We start from the raw sequence: 14,023 nt of genomic DNA, 5'->3' as shown, positions 1-14,023 counted from the left end.
TTGTAGTTCGGGCCAAAATAATGTTTGTTGCCGTTTTTAATCGTTTAGGTTCATTTGATCGTGTAACCCTCGATACACAAATGTATTATAAGCTGTTAATTAATTGACCAGATGCTCAGAAGTCTAAATTTCTCCAAAGAGAGAGAAGATACAACAACAGTGAAGGACTCGGACACAGAGGTAAGAATAATAAAAGATTGTATTGTAAAACTTTCACAGAAATATAAAATAAAATAAATAATAAATATAAATAAAACAAATTCTAGGCTTGTTTCACACTCATCTAATGACCTCAATCTTATTTACACTCTCTAATAACACTTCTCTTTCTTCACAGGGTTTTTGGCTGTATCACTAATAAGGTAAGTTAATATTATGTTATTTTTCTGTTTTTCTATTGTTAAGGTCTAATATTATATTTTGGTTACTATTATAAACAATAATATAATACTACTATACTAATAACAATACTATATTAAAGGTTTATAAGTGTAAGTTAATAATACAACACTAAAATTGTTTTATTATTCAATATATAATCAAGATTTCCCTTCTTAAACCAATTAACTTCTCTCTATAAAGCTTCAAAAATTGCAACAAATGAACACTCCAATGAAACAATGTACAAATAAAATAAAAATGAAAATAAAACATTCACTTAAAACATTTCAAAATGTCCCAAAAGTCCAGTACAGGTGATGAACACTCAAAAAGATTCTTTTGCAAAACAACTAGGTTGCAAATTCAGTTCCAGAGATCCAGGATGTTGCACTTGTGAGTGTGTTGTAAATTTACACTCCTACCATGACGCTGAATAGGTTTCACTTTGTATCTTTCCAACAGGTGTATCCAAAGAATCCACTTAATGGGAGGCTCGCCAGTCCAACTCCACAATTAGACACGCACCGATGGAAGTTGAGACAATCCAAATCCAGAAAAGAGTTCACACTTCAATTAATTCGAATCCAGAGCAAATCACATTCAGCAACTGACTTCAATAGAACATCTCACCAATGAAAAACCAGAAGAAGATGCACAAGCAAACAAACAAAGGGGAAAAAAAAAACATTAGCATTTTACAGTGTATGCATTATCTCAGCTTAACATAATTGTAAATAAACAGCAACAATAAATGACCATGTATATGCTTCTCTCTGCTGAATTTCTGTGTTTTTCCTATTTCTTTCACCTATTTGGCATTTTCTTTTTACAAATGACAGCATTTTACTTAAACTCTCTCACTTAAACTTTACACAATCACTTGTATAATACTGTGTATAATACTGTGTTTTCACTAGACCAAACAAATTGTTAATTAATAAAACACATTTTTGACACTAGTTTAAATCATGTTATAATGAAAACAATAATAATAAAAAAACACGAACTCACCAAGGAAATCATTCAAAATCAAAGCGAAAAACCAGGAAAACTCCAGGTGGCACTCGTGTGCAGATTTCACTCGCAGATACAAATCTTGTTTTTTGTCTCTCAATCCTTCATTAAAGATATATGATAGAAATCATTTCAGCATCTTATTAATGGTCAGTTTTCACAGTTAATACACATTTAAAACATTAAAAGATATATATCTAATAGTTTTCTACTGTTATTAATTTAAAAACTTACATCTCTGCATTCCCTTGCGAACACTGAATCACCATAGCAACGGTAAACACAAGCTAACAGACAAGAGAGATTTGTTATTGTTTGTAAATCTGATCTGCTATAGTGTAAGGCACGATGATGTTATTCTAAAGCACTATTCCCTTGAATGCTGTTTAATACTCTATTATGATTTATTTATATAAATAAATAATTTTAATATATATTATTTAATCAAGTATTCTGCCAATGTTTTTTTTTTTTCATATTTATAAGGGTATTTCTATTTGCTCTATTGCTGTGTACTACCCACTAGTAACCTGGGTTACAATTTACTATATATAAATCAGTTGACATTATTAAGGCATTTATTGGGTACAATTGCTACTTTTTACTGTCATTCATTGTGTTTTGGTCATTATCAATGCACTGTCACTTTAATTGAGCGTGAGCAGCGCGTCAAAAATAGACCCGGCGCCAAAACTATCGCTGCACTGCTGCTTCAGCGATGCTCACGCCTCGCGCTGACGCGCTGCTGCTGCGTGCGATATGAAAGCTCTAATCTGTTAACATGGACGCCGAAAAAACACGCGCTGCTGGCGCTTGCGGTGTGAAACAGCCGTTAGTCTTTACACTAAAAGAAAAAAACTGTGGATACGATACTTCCAAACGCAGTTTCATCTAAGACAGTGGGGGGGAAGCAAAATTTACTATGCTTTCTACTCAGTTACTTTGCACATGCATAAAGAGGCTCTTGTACGACAAATCCAAAAGGTGTGATCTTAACAATAGGTGGCAGTCACTTTTGCCCTAAACCACAGGTTGCCTTCAAGTCATTCCTTAAGTCCACTCGGTCTTGCACCGTTTTATAATCTTCCTTATTTAAAACAGCTCAATTAAGTCATCGGCTTCATTGTAGAGTACCCCTAGTATCTGAGCCTGCACTGCGCAATGAAAGAAAGAAGCAAAACGGGATGGACAGATGCCTGAAATGTTGGAAACGCACCACACCTTAAGTCAGTGAAGAAAAAGGGCAAAGCTTGCAACTCTTGTGGGACTCGAACCTACAACCTTTGAATGGCTCAGCTTACAGCCTAGAAGTCCAATGCGCTATCCATTGCACCACAGAGCCTGCACCAAAAAAAGCACTTTTTGGGACTCTCTGGCCCATGAAAGAACAGCCAATTGCAGACAAAGTACTGCTGGGATTTGAACTCATGATCTCCTGTTTACTAGACAGGCGCTTTGACCAACTAAGCCACAGGGTCAAACGATGTTGACAAGGGCTAATTGTTTAATCGAAAAAAGAAAAGAAAAAAACTAACAATGGTAGCGCTGCATGTGTGAATGTCTGGACTTGAAATATTAAAGTCCAATTGGTTAGGCATTACCACATTATGCTATATAAAGCCATCGTCCGAAGTCCTCTTGAACGAGTAGCGTTCTTAAGGATTTGAGTTTTGTTTAGAAACCGACTGCTAAACATCCTGCTGCGTAAACACTCGTAACTCTTAAAAAAAAGCAACCCTGGCACATGTACATTAGGCACTGCTGGGAGTTGAACCCAGGATCTCCTGTTTACGAGACAGGCGCTTTGACCAACTAAGCCACAACACCAAAGCTGAAAAGAAGGCTAGACGGTTTTGCACACAGAGACTAAAAAAAGACAGCAAGTCTAAAATGGCAATCAAAGAGGTTGTTTAACTCTATTTGTCGCACTATTCATTAGGCCTCAAAGCTATACAATTTTATTATGCATTCCGGTAAGCTCTATAAAACAAGCGCATTCACCACCTGGATCAATTTAGCCCAGGATCAATCAAGCCCAGGATCTCCTGTTTACAAGAGAGGCGCGTCGACCAGCTAAGCCACAGCACCACAATGAATGACCGTAAGAGACATTTGCCCGATAACAAAAATCGAAGAAGAATAAACCAATACACAACAAAAACCAGCATGTCAAGATGCAGAAAATGCCGACAAGATGGACATGGTCTTTTAGAGTCTGGATGATCATGTCTCAAACCTGACCAGTAACCTGGCCTCCGTTCAAGATCAAAGCAAAAAATGCATTGATTTATTTTTATTTAATCTACCCTTAATCAAGTGTCAAGTGTTTTTTAGAATCTCCAGTTTCATTACATCCAAACCCAGATTCAGCTAGGAAAATGGAAATCTGAGGGAAAGGTGCAATTTGGATTTGAACCTAGGACCTGCTGTTCCCAAGACAGGTGCTCTGGCCAACTTAGTCTTAACACTAAAAGAAAAAACCTCTGGATACGATACTTCCAAACGCAGTTTCATCTAAGACAGTGGGGGAAAAGCAAAATTTACTATGCTTTCTACTTAGTTACTTTGCACATGCATAAAGAGGCTCTTGTACGACAATTCCAAAAGGCGTGATCTCAACAATAGGTGGTAGACACTTTTGCCCAAAACCAAAGGTTGCCTTTGAGTCATTCCTTAAGCTTAATTGGCCCTGCACCGTTTCCTAATCTCCCTTATTTAAAACAGCTCAATTAAGTCATCGGCTTCATTGTAGAGTACCCCTAGTATCTGAGCCTGCACTGCGCAATGAAATTAAAAAGCAGAACAGGATGGACAGATGCCAAAAATGTTGGAAACGCACCACTCCTAAGTCAGTGAAGAAAAAGGGCAAAGCTTGCAACGCTGGTGGGACTTGAACTCAAAACCTTTAAATGACTCAGTTCACAGCCAAGAAGTCCAATGCACTATCCATTGTCTTAGATGAAATGATTTCCATTTTCCGAGCAGACAGAGGGTTTGGATGTAATGAAACTGGATATTCCAAAAAACACTTAACACATGATTAAGGGTAGATTAAATAAAAATAAATTCTTGCATTTTTTGCTTTGATCTTGAACAGAGGCCAGGTTACCGGTCAAGTTTGAGACATGATCATCCAGACTCTAAAAGACCATGTCCATCTTGTCGGCATTTTCTGCATCTTGACATGCTGGTTTTTGTTGTGTATTTTTTTCTTCTTCTATTTTTGTTATCGGGCAAATGTCTCTTACAAATAATTTTTGTGGCGCTGTGGCTTAGCTGGTCAGAATGCCTGTCTTGTAAACAGGAGATCCTGGGCTTAAATCCCAGCAGCGCCTTAGTTCAGGTGGTGCGTGTGCTTTTTTTTTTATAGAGATTAACGAAATTAATTATAAAACTGTATAGCTTTGAGGCATAATGGATAGTGCGACAAATTGAGTTACATATGAGAGCTCATTTGATTCACAACTAGTTGACTGCACACCCATGTTTTTAAGTTGTTTATCTCCCCCTCCATATTCTCCATTCCTCAAACCTATTGAGGACCTTTTTCCTGCCTGGAGATGAAAAGTGTATGACCGAAATCCAAACACACGTATACCCCCGCTCCAAGCTATAGCAGTTGATGCTTTTCATGGCTGGATTTGCCATGCAAGGTGACATTTCCCCCACTGCTTGGCCACACCAATACAGAAAAGAGAATGCAGTATAGCTGGTTTTTTTTTTTATTTTTTTATTTTTTTACTGTAACTGTATTTAGTAAATACTTTTGTTGATGGTATATGTAGACCACATTTTCTGCAACTTTGTGTTGGTTGGGATGAACACTGTACACTGTTTTTGTGAGGAAAATACAGTAAAATATATTTGGTATTTGTTTGTTTTGTATAAAAACAATTTTCGAAAAATTTTACAATGCACTTCTGTAGTTCTATGTACTGTCTGTAGTAAGTGTAACACTGAACAGAAGAAGGCTTACAGAAAGTCATTATGATGAATAGAGAAGTCGTCATAGTGTTTTACATTAAGCACATTAGTGTTTAACTTATCTTATGAATGTCTGTTAATGTGATGGCTTGTGTGTGTCATTTGAAAACAAAATACCATTTTGAGAAGAAATCACATTGTTTTGAACTTATAGTTTCATTTTGCAGAAGAATTGAAGAGTTTTGCCCAATGTGTGTGTGTTTTGTGATTTGTGTGTAGAGTTCTGACAATATGAAACATGCTTTCAGAAATTGTGTGTAAACAACTGGAAAAAACTGGAAACAACCTCTTTGGTTGTCATTTTAAGACCTCCAGGAACAGGTTTAGTGACCCCTGGCTTAAAAGCATAGTTCACTCAGACAGCAACTTTACAGGGCAACACTATCTGCTGACGAACTGGCATTCTCAGAAAAAAGGCCTCTGTGTAAGCCACAATGCCCTTACAAAACAGCAGACAACTGTAAGGGCTCAACCGAAATTTGAATCTGGGATTTCTCACGGCATGAACGAAAAGCATACTGCTAGACAACCAACTCACTATGGAAAGGAATGTTTATGTGCCGACACTATCTGCTGACAAACTGGAATTCTTCGTGAATTGTTTTTTTATGAAAGCCATAATGCCCTGTAAAACAACAGAATAACTGCAAGGGCTCGTCCGGGATTTGAACCCTGGACCTCTCGCACCCTAAGCGAGAATCATACCCCTAGACCAACGAGCCACAAAAGCTTGAATATTTCACAAGACATCAGAAGCAACAGATGGTCAGAAATCCTTATCTTACAAACATTGAAGCAGGGCTTTTGCTTCATTTGGACCCGGGACTTCTGCAATGGTTCGTCCAGGCTTTGAAAACGGGACCTCTCACACCTTATGCGAGAATCAAGCCCGTAGACCAACAAGCAACTGCAAAACAGCCACTTTACATGGCAACACTATCTGCTGACAAACCGGCATTCTCAGAAAAAAGACCTCTGTGTAAGCCACAACGACCTTACAAAACAAAAGACAACTGTAAGGGTTCAACTGAAATTTGAACCTAGGATTTCTCATGGCATGAACTAGAATCATACTCCTAGACCAGCAAGCCACTATGCAAGAAATATTTTATGTGGCGACACTATCTGCTGACAAATTGGAATTCTTTGAAAGACGTTTTTACGAAAGACATAATGCCCTGTAAAACACAGTACACCTACAAGGGCTCATCCGTGTATTGAACCCGGGTCCTCTAGCAACCGAAGCGAGAATCATACCCGTAGACCAATGAGCCACTAAATAGAGACAATTTCACAAGGCGTCAGATAGTCAGAAATCTTTCTCTAACGAATCAAGGGCACCCTAAGTGAGAGTCATACCCCTAGACCACCGAGCCACTGCAAAACAGCAACTTTATATGGCAACACTATCTGCTGACAAACTGGCATTCTCAGAAAAAAGGCCTCTGTGTAAGCCACAACGACCTTACAAAACAGCAGACAACTGTAAGGGCTCAACCGAAATTTGAATCTGGGATTTCTCATTGCATGAACGAAAATCATATGCCTAGACCAGCAAGCCACTATGCAAAGGAATGTTTTATGTGGCGACACTATCTGCTGACAAACTGGAATTCTTCGAAAGACATTTTAATGAAAGACATAGTGCCCTGTAAAACACATGACACCTGCAAGGGCTCGTCCGGGATTTGAACTCAGGACCTCTCACACCTGAAGCAACAATCATACCCCTAGACCAACGAGCCACTAAATTAAGAGAATTTCACATGGCCTCAGAAGTATCAGATAGTCAGAAAACTTTCTCTAACGAATCAAGGGCACCCTAAGCGAGAATCATACCCCTTGACCAACGAGCCACTGCAAAACAGTAACTTTATATGGCAACACTATCTGCTGACGAACTGGCATTCTCAGAAAAAAGGCCTCTGTGTAAGCCACAACGCCCTTACAAAACAGCAGACAACTGTAAGGGCTCAACCGAAATGTGAATCTGGGATTTCTCACGGCATGAACGAAAAGCATACTTCTAGACAGAAGTACTGAGAGAATTTCACAAGGCGTCAGATAGTCAGAAATCTTTCTCTAACGAATCAAGGGCACCCTTAGTGAGAGTCATACCCTTAGACCACCGAGCCACTGCAAAACAGCAACTTTATATGGCAACACTATCTGCTGACAAACTGGCATTCTCAGAAAAAAGGCCTCTGTGTAAGCCACAATGACCTTACAAAACAGCAGACAACTGTAAGGGCTCAACCGAAATTTGAATCTGGGATTTCTTATTGCATGTACGAAAATCATATGCCTAGACCAGCAAGCCACTATTCAAAGGAATGTTTTATGTGGCGACACTATCTGCTGACAAACTGGAATTCTTCGAAAGACATTTTAATGAAAGACATAGTGCCCTGTAAAACACATGACACCTGCAAGGGCTCGTCCGGGATTTGAACCCGGGACCTCTCACACCCGAAGCGAGAATCATACCCCTAGACCAAAGAGCCACTGCAAAACAGTAACTTTATATGGCAACACTATCTGCTGACGAACTGGCATTCTCAGAAAAAAGGCCTCTGTGTAAGCCACAACGCCCTTACAAAACAGCAGACAACTGTAAGGGCTCAACCGAAATGTGAATCTGGGATTTCTCACGGCATGAACGAAAAGCATACTTCTAGACAACCAAACCACTATGGAAAGGAATGTTTATGTGCCGACACTATCTGCTGACAAACTGGAATTCTTCGAAAAACGTTTTTTTATGAAAGCCATAATGCCCTGTAAAACAACAGAATAACTGCAAGGGCTCATCCGGGATTTGAACCCGGGACCTCTCGCACCCTAAGCGAGAATCATACCCCTAGACCAACGAGCCACAAAAGCTTGTACGTTTCACAAGACATCAGAAGCAACAGATGGTCAGAAATCCTTATCTTACAAACATTGAAGCAGGGCTTTTGCTTCATTTGGACCCGGGACTTCTGCAATGGTTCGTCCAGGCTTTGAAAACGGGACCTCTCGCATCTTATGCGAGAATCAAGCCCGTAGACCAACGAGCAACTGCAAAACAGCCACTTTACATGGCAACACTATCTGCTGACAAACCGGCATTCTCAGAAAAAAGGCCTCTGTGTAAGCCACAACGCCCATACAAAACAAAAGACAACTGTAAGGGTTCAACTGAAATTTGAACCTAGGATTTCTCATGGCATGAAGGAGAATCATACTCCTAGACCAGCTAGCCACTATTCAAGAAATATTTTATGTGGCGACACTATCTGCTGACAAATTGGAATTCTTTGAAAGACGTTTTTACGAAAGACATAATGCCCTGTAAAACACAGTACACCTGCAAGGGCTCATCCGGGTATTGAACCCGGGTCCTCTTGCAACCTATGCGAGAATCATACCCATAGACCAATGAGCCACTTAACTGAGAGAATTTCACAAGGCGTCAGATAGTCAGAAATCTTTCTCTAACGAATCAAGGGCACCCTTAGTGAGAGTCATACCCCTAGACCACCGAGCCACTGCAAAACAGCAACTTTATATGGCAACACTATCTGCTGACAAACTGGCATTCTCAGAAAAAAGGCCTCTGTGTAAGCCACAATGACCTTACAAAACAGCAGACAACTGTAAGGGCTCAACCGAAATTTGAATCTGGGATTTCTTATTGCATGTACGAAAATCATATGCCTAGACCAGCAAGCCACTATGCAAAGGAATGTTTTATGTGGCGACACTATCTGCTGACAAACTGGAATTCTTCGAAAGACATTTTAATGAAAGACATAGTGCCCTGCAAAACACATGACACCTGCAAGGGCTCGTCCGGGATTTGAACCCGGGACCTCTCACACCCGAAGCGAGAATCATACCCCTAGACCAACGAGCCACTGCAAAACAGTAACTTTATATGGCAACACTATCTGCTGACGAACTGGCATTCTCAGAAAAAAGGCCTCTGTGTAAGCCACAATGCCCTTACAAAACAGCAGACAACTGTAAGGGCTCAACCGAAATTTGAATCTGGGATTTCTCACGGCATGAACGAAAAGCATACTGCTAGACAACCAAACCACTATGGAAAGGAATGTTTATGTGCCGACACTATCTGCTGACAAACTGGAATTCTTCGTAAATTGTTTTTTTATGAAAGCCATAATGCCCTGTAAAACAACAGAATAACTGCAAGGGCTCGACCGGGATTTGAACCCGGGACCTCTCGCACCCTAAGCGAGAATCATACCCCTAGACCAACGAGCCACAAAAGCTTGAATATTTCACAAGACATCAGAAGCAACAGATGGTCAGAAATCCTTATCTTACAAACATTGAAGCAGGGCTTTTGCTTCATTTGGACCCGGGACTTCTGCAATGGTTCGTCCAGGCTTTGAAAACGGGACCTCTCACACCTTATGCGAGAATCAAGCCCGTAGACCAACAAGCAACTGCAAAACAGCCACTTTACATGGCAACACTATCTGCTGACAAACCGGCATTCTCAGAAAAAAGACCTCTGTGTAAGCCACAACGACCTTACAAAACAAAAGACAACTGTAAGGGTTCAACTGAAATTTGAACCTAGGATTTCTCATGGCATGAACTAGAATCATACTCCTAGACCAGCAAGCCACTATGCAAGAAATATTTTATGTGGCGACACTATCTGCTGACAAATTGGAATTCTTTGAAAGACGTTTTTACGAAAGACATATTGCCCTGTAAAACACAGTACACCTACAAGGGCTCATCCGTGTATTGAACCCGGGTCCTCTAGCAACCGAAGCGAGAATCATACCCGTAGACCAATGAGCCACTAAATAGAGACAATTTCACAAGGCGTCAGATAGTCAGAAATCTTTCTCTAACGAATCAAGGGCACCCTAAGTGAGAGTCATACCCCTAGACCACCGAGCCACTGCAAAACAGCAACTTTATATGGCAACACTATCTGCTGACAAACTGGCATTCTCAGAAAAAAGGCCTCTGTGTAAGCCACAACGACCTTACAAAACAGCAGACAACTGTAAGGGCTCAACCGAAATTTGAATCTGGGATTTCTCATTGCATGAACGAAAATCATATGCCTAGACCAGCAAGCCACTATGCAAAGGAATGTTTTATGTGGCGACACTATCTGCTGACAAACTGGAATTCTTCGAAAGACATTTTAATGAAAGACATAGCGCCCTGTAAAACACATGACACCTGCAAGGGCTCGTCCGGGATTTGAACTCAGGACCTCTCACACCTGAAGCAAGAATCATACCCCTAGACCAACGAGCCACTAAATTGAGAGAATTTCACATGGCCTCAGAAGTATCAGATAGTCAGAAAACTTTCTCTAACGAATCAAGGGCACCCTAAGCGAGAATCATACCCCTTGACCAACGAGCCACTGCAAAACAGTAACTTTATATGGCAACACTATCTGCTGACGAACTGGCATTCTCAGAAAAAAGGCCTCTGTGTAAGCCACAACGCCCTTACAAAACAGCAGACAACTGTAAGGGCTCAACCGAAATGTGAATCTGGGATTTCTCACGGCATGAACGAAAAGCATACTTCTAGACAACCAAACCACTATGGAAAGGAATGTTTATGTGCCGACACTATCTGCTGACAAACTGGAATTCTTCGAAAAACGTTTTTTTATGAAAGCCATAATGCCCTGTAAAACAACAGAATAACTGCAAGGGCTCATCCGGGATTTGAACCCAGGACCTCTCGCACCCTAAGCGAGAATCATACCCCTAGACCAACGAGCCACAAAAGCTTGAATATTTCACAAGACATCAGAAGCAACAGATGGTCAGAAATCCTTATCTTACAAACATTGAAGCAGGGCTTTTGCTTCATTTGGACCCGGGACTTCTGCAATGGTTCGTCCAGGCTTTGAAAACGGGACCTCTCACACCTTATGCGAGAATCAAGCCCGTAGACCAACAAGCAACTGCAAAACAGCCACTTTACATGGCAACACTATCTGCTGACAAACCGGCATTCTCAGAAAAAAGACCTCTGTGTAAGCCACAACGACCTTACAAAACAAAAGACAACTGTAAGGGTTCAACTGAAATTTGAACCTAGGATTTCTCATGGCATGAACTAGAATCATACTCCTAGACCAGCAAGCCACTATGCAAGAAATATTTTATGTGGCGACACTATCTGCTGACAAATTGGAATTCTTTGAAAGACGTTTTTACGAAAGACATATTGCCCTGTAAAACACAGTACACCTACAAGGGCTCATCCGTGTATTGAACCCGGGTCCTCTAGCAACCGAAGCGAGAATCATACCCGTAGACCAATGAGCCACTAAATAGAGACAATTTCACAAGGCGTCAGATAGTCAGAAATCTTTCTCTAACGAATCAAGGGCACCCTAAGTGAGAGTCATACCCCTAGACCACCGAGCCACTGCAAAACAGCAACTTTATATGGCAACACTATCTGCTGACAAACTGGCATTCTCAGAAAAAAGGCCTCTGTGTAAGCCACAACGACCTTACAAAACAGCAGACAACTGTAAGGGCTCAACCGAAATTTGAATCTGGGATTTCTCATTGCATGAACGAAAATCATATGCCTAGACCAGCAAGCCACTATGCAAAGGAATGTTTTATGTGGCGACACTATCTGCTGACAAACTGGAATTCTTCGAAAGACATTTTAATGAAAGACATAGTGCCCTGTAAAACACATGACACCTGCAAGGGCTCGTCCGGGATTTGAACTCAGGACCTCTCACACCTGAAGCAAGAATCATACCCCTAGACCAACGAGCCACTAAATTGAGAGAATTTCACATGGCCTCAGAAGTATCAGATAGTCAGAAAACTTTCTCTAACGAATCAAGGGCACCCTAAGCGAGAATCATACCCCTTGACCAACGAGCCACTGCAAAACAGTAACTTTATATGGCAACACTATCTGCTGACGAACTGGCATTCTCAGAAAAAAGGCCTCTGTGTAAGCCACAACGCCCTTACAAAACAGCAGACAACTGTAAGGGCTCAACCGAAATGTGAATCTGGGATTTCTCACGGCATGAACGAAAAGCATACTTCTAGACAACCAAACCACTATGGAAAGGAATGTTTATGTGCCGACACTATCTGCTGACAAACTGGAATTCTTCGAAAAACGTTTTTTTATGAAAGCCATAATGCCCTGTAAAACAACAGAATAACTGCAAGGGCTCATCCGGGATTTGAACCCGGGACCTCTCGCACCCTAAGCGAGAATCATACCCCTAGACCAACGAGCCACAAAAGCTTGTATATTTCACAAGACATCAGAAGCAACAGATGGTCAGAAATCCTTATCTTACAAACATTGAAGCAGGGCTTTTGCTTCATTTGGACCCGGGACTTCTGCAATGGTTCGTCCAGGCTTTGAAAACGGGACCTCTCGCACCTTATGCGAGAATCAAGCCCGTAGACCAACGAGCCACTGCAAAACAGCCACTTTACATGGCAACACTATCTGCTGACAAACCGGCATTCTCAGAAAAAAGGCCTCTGTGTAAGCCACAACGCCCATACAAAACAAAAGACAACTGTAAGGGTTCAACTGAAATTTGAACCTAGGATTTCTCATGGCATGAAGGAGATTCATACTCCTAGACCAGCAAGCCACTATTCAAGAAATATTTTATGTGGCGACACTATCTGCTGACAAATTGGAATTCTTTGAAAGACGTTTTTACGAAAGACATAATGCCCTGTAAAACACAGTACACCTGCAAGGGCTTATCCAGGTATTGAACCCGGGTCCTCTCGCAACCTATGCGAAAATCATACCCATAGACCAATGAGCCACTTAATTGAGAGAATTTCACAAGGCGTCAGATAGTCAGAAATCTTTCTCTAACGAATCAAGGGCACCCTTAGTGAGAGTCATACCCCTAGACCAACGAGCCACTGCAAAACAGTAACTTTATATGGCAACACTATCTGCTGACGAACTGGCATTCTCAGAAAAAAGGCCTCTGTGTAAGCCACAATGCCCTTACAAAACAGCAGACAACTGTAAGGGCTCAACCGAAATTTGAATCTGGGATTTCTCACGGCATGAACGAAAAGCATACTGCTAGACAACCAAACCACTATGGAAAGGAATGTTTATGTGCCGACACTATCTGCTGACAAACTGGAATTCTTCGTAAATTGTTTTTTTATGAAAGCCATAATGCCCTGTAAAACAACAGAATAACTGCAAGGGCTCGTCCGGGATTTGAACCCGGGACCTCTCGCACCCTAAGCGAGAATCATACCCCTAGACCAACGAGCCACAAAAGCTTGAATATTTCACAAGACATCAGAAGCAACAGATGGTCAGAAATCCTTATCTTACGAACATTGAAGAAGGGCTTTTGCTTCATTTGGACCCGGGACTTCTGCAATGGTTCGTCCAGGCTTTGAAAACGGGACCTCTCGCACCTTATGCGAGAATCAAGCCCGTAGACCAACGAGCACCTGCAAAACAGCCACTTTACATGGCAACACTATCTGCTGACAAACCGGCATTCTCAGAAAAAAGGCCTCTGTGTAAGCCACAACGCCCATACAAAACAAAAGACAACTGTAAGGGTTCAACTGAAATTTGAAGCTAGGATTTCTCATGGCATGAA

The 14,023-nt window shown here is 41.0% G+C and overlaps 1 protein-coding gene and 8 non-coding genes across 10 annotated transcripts in view; 1 reads left to right on the top strand and 8 right to left on the bottom strand.

Moving 5' to 3' along the window:
• The window catches only part of si:dkey-220a11.5, a 765,979-nt gene that overhangs the window by 63,198 nt on the left and 688,758 nt on the right, over positions 1-14,023 (bottom strand). The window lies entirely within an intron of this gene.
• The window catches only part of LOC141381532 (uncharacterized), a 400,463-nt gene that overhangs the window by 138,132 nt on the left and 248,308 nt on the right, over positions 1-14,023 (top strand). The gene's annotated exons all lie outside the window — the stretch shown is intronic.
• trnat-cgu (transfer RNA threonine (anticodon CGU)) lies at positions 3,149-3,222 on the bottom strand. Its single transcript has one exon. It is a non-coding gene; the product is annotated as a tRNA-Thr (tRNA).
• Positions 7,812-7,883, bottom strand: trnap-cgg (transfer RNA proline (anticodon CGG)). Its single transcript has one exon. It is a non-coding gene; the product is annotated as a tRNA-Pro (tRNA).
• Positions 8,183-8,254, bottom strand: trnap-agg (transfer RNA proline (anticodon AGG)). Its single transcript has one exon. It is a non-coding gene; the product is annotated as a tRNA-Pro (tRNA).
• On the bottom strand, positions 9,206-9,277 carry trnap-cgg (transfer RNA proline (anticodon CGG)). Its single transcript has one exon. It is a non-coding gene; the product is annotated as a tRNA-Pro (tRNA).
• Positions 11,082-11,153, bottom strand: trnap-agg (transfer RNA proline (anticodon AGG)). Its single transcript has one exon. It is a non-coding gene; the product is annotated as a tRNA-Pro (tRNA).
• On the bottom strand, positions 12,587-12,658 carry trnap-agg (transfer RNA proline (anticodon AGG)). Its single transcript has one exon. It is a non-coding gene; the product is annotated as a tRNA-Pro (tRNA).
• trnap-agg (transfer RNA proline (anticodon AGG)) lies at positions 13,612-13,683 on the bottom strand. Its single transcript has one exon. It is a non-coding gene; the product is annotated as a tRNA-Pro (tRNA).

This window comes from Danio rerio, chromosome 4, assembly GCF_052040795.2.
Source record: "Danio rerio strain M-AB ecotype USA chromosome 4, GRCz13ab, whole genome shotgun sequence".
In the NCBI taxonomy this organism is placed as follows: Eukaryota; Metazoa; Chordata; class Actinopteri; order Cypriniformes; family Danionidae; genus Danio; species Danio rerio.
Note: the sequence above shows the minus strand (reverse complement) of the source record. Positions and strands in the feature narration are given on the sequence as shown.